This window comes from Spermophilus citellus, assembly GCF_964194105.1.
Source record: "Spermophilus citellus genome assembly, chromosome: 8".
NCBI classification, from domain to species: domain Eukaryota; kingdom Metazoa; phylum Chordata; class Mammalia; order Rodentia; family Sciuridae; genus Spermophilus; species Spermophilus citellus.
Window position 1 is genome coordinate 25,281,801 of NC_138189.1, and position 3,228 is coordinate 25,285,028.

Genomic DNA, 3,228 nt, shown 5'->3' on the forward strand with positions numbered 1-3,228 from the left:
AGAGGCAGCAAGAAGCCTTGTCTGTAAGGACCAGAGAGATCACAGAGAAGGGCAACCCAACTCAAACCTTCATGTTGGACTTTCAACCTCCAAGACTGTAAGAAAACAAATGTCTGTTGCTTATGACTCCCAGTATATAATATTCTGTCATGGCAATCGTTGGTTGGTTTGGGTTGGATGTTTCACTGTAAAAGACGTGCATCGAAATTTTAAAGGTGCTTGAAAAAGAAGAATACGGTAGCCAGACGTTCTCTGCCCAGCATCCTGCGGTTTCCTGCCTCAAAGGTGCTTGGAGAAACCGGCGCCGGACCTTACCCGGGCCCTTCGCTCATCACCAGCAGCCCTCGTCCACCTCCTCCCAGCACCCTTGGACTGCCCCACGGCCTCGGCCGCTGCTCCAGCGCCTCTCTACAGCCGCCTCTCCTCAGGCCCCATGACGGCCGCGTCCCCCTCGCAGGTGCGCCAGAACTACCACCAGGACTCCGAGGCCGCCATCAACCGCCAGATCCACCTGGAGCTCTACGCCTCGCACGTCTACCTGTCCATGGCTTACTACTTCGACCGCGATGATGTGGCTTTGAAGAACTTTGCCAGATACTTTCTGCACCAATCTCACGAGGAGATGGAACATGCTGAGAAACTGATGGAGCTGCAGAACCAACGGGGTGGCCAGATCTTCCTCCAGGACATCAAGAAACCAGACCCTGATGACTGGGAGAGTGGGAAAAGCGCCATGGAATGTGCTTACCACCTGGAAAAAGGTGTGAACCAGTCACTCCTGGAACTGCACAAACTGGCCACTGACAAAAATGACCCCCACTTGCGTGACTTCATTGAGACTCATTACCTGAATGAGCAGGTGAAATCCATCAAAGAATTGGGTGACCATGTAACCACCTTGCGCAAAATGGGAGCCCCGGAATCCAGCATGGCAGAGTATCTCTTTGAGAAGCACACCCTGGGAGGCAGTGAGAGGACAGCTGAGCCTTAGGCGGACTTCCTTCCCCATAGCCTGGAAGTGACCACTCTGGTCACCTAGGCAGTGCATGCATGTCGGGGTTATCTTCACCTTTTTTGTAAGTTATATCAAAATATCCACTTATGTAATTCGTATCATACCTCAAATAAAAAATTTGGTACCCCACCCTCAAAAACAAAGACATGTAATTTAGAGAAATGAATCATCAGACAAAATATTATTTATATCTTGTTTTGTATATCAACAAATCTTCTAATTAATTAATCTTTCCACAGGTGTCACTGACCTTAATGTTGAGGCAATTATATGAAATAAACTGCTATATTTGACACTCTTTGCCACATGTAATTCACCACTATTTTTAACATGTATTCTGTAGTGAGTTCTGACAAAAAAAAAAGAAAGAAAAAAAAAAGAAAAGAAAAGGAAAAGGAAAAAAAAACCCACCTTATCTAGTTTCAGTGATTTGAACAAAATATAAGGTATAATGTGTAGGGGTTTGATTTTACTTGAAAGTTTTTTTTTGAGATGTAAAATAATGAAAAGTAAATATTATTAGAAAATAAATTTGAAAAGTATTTTGGTAATTGTAGAGACACATAGTGATACTTCTTCCAGTCTTATTATATATACTCTGAGTTAAACGGTACTAGTTCTAACCAGTATTATTATTATATGGAGCAGAATCAGTTATAGTAATGGAAAATTAATTGTAAGTAATTTGCTTATCTGATTTCCATTTGCTTGGATGTGCTGAATTTCACTTTTTTATGGTAGTATTAGTCAGAATGGTTAATTATTTATAATTTCCTTCTGAAACAATTGTGACTAGGTCATTTTATCTAAGTCCATTCCTAAAGAGACCAATATACAATTAATTGTATTCAGTGATGAATAAATCCACTTTGTTTTCCTTTGAGACCAATCATCTCAGTGGTTGAAATTAAACTTAACCAGAAGGGCATTTGAAGAATGTGAAACACAGATTTAGACATTCCCTTCATACAAAAATGTGAGTACAACTATAATTATTGTGGTATAAATCACATAGTATGCTTTGTAATCATGAAATTTTGTTGTGGGTAGTTTACGTGTTTCCCTCACTCAGAAAGATTTTGAGTTCCTTAAGAAACAAGTGCTGGGGCTGGGGCTGTAGCTCAGTAGTAGAGTGCTTGCCTAGTATATGTGAGGCACTGGGTTTGTTTGATCATCAGCACCACATAAAAATGAACAAAATAAAGGTATGCTGTCCATCTACAGCTACAGAGAGAGAGAGAGAGAGAGAGAGAGAGAGAGAGAGAGAGAGAGAGAATAAATTGCTAGGACAGTTATTCTAATATTGAGACAAATAGAGTTGCATAGCCATAGAATGTCATTCCTGTCAGGAAACTGATAAGAAAGACATGCTATATAGTGTATTTACTTGCATTGGAGTATTCACTACATATAATTAAGCACAAGATGTGTCCATTATAAAAGCCAAGTGCAACATTCAGAATTTCATTCAAAGAGACTGAGAATAAGAAAGAAATTACTCTCTTTTGCACAAGACATTCAGACTTTCTAGTATGATAGTCATGTAGTAGAGAAAAATCATTATACTATAGGAGCCTAGTGCATTCACACTATGTAATAAATCTGACATACAACAAACTGGCATGTTGGAATATCAAAATCAGACCGTAGGAAAGAATAAATTTCAAACTTTCTTGATTAAGTGCATTGTAATGTCTTTGCTTAGATTGAGAACCAGTTTCAATTTTAAAGATGTAAGGAAGCATGTGCTTCATAGAATATGTTTCCTTTCCTTGTTTTTCAATACCTGGGATAGATAAAAGATCAATATGACATAGACTATTTGAATTAATTTCATGAGAAAATATATCACCGAGGTTTTTTGTTGTTGGCGATGGTGGTGTTGCTGTTTTTCCTACAAGATAGACACACTGTCCCCGTTTTCTGGATGTATCATTTGACTCAGGAAAATACACAGACTTCTATGGGGAATACCATTATTATTATTATTATTATTATTATTATTATTATCATTATTATTACCCCAAGGTACAAGATTAATCTTTATTCAAATAGTAAATGCAGATATATTTTAGAATTCATCTATAATATCAGATATTTCAATTTATTGCTCTTTACAGAGACAGGATACAAATAAGAAATTGCTCTATATAATATCAGGGATTCGTTATAGTTGTCCCACAACATCTACCTTTTCTTTAGAATGTAATAGA

The 3,228-nt window shown here is 38.4% G+C and overlaps 1 pseudogene across 1 annotated transcript; it reads left to right on the top strand.

Annotated features, from left to right (window-relative positions):
- Positions 1 to 433: 433 nt before the first annotated feature.
- On the top strand, positions 434 to 948 carry LOC308654562 (ferritin heavy chain-like; annotated as a pseudogene). Its single transcript has one exon. The product of its transcript is annotated as a ferritin heavy chain-like (transcript).
- The last annotated feature ends 2,280 nt before the right edge of the window (positions 949 to 3,228 follow it).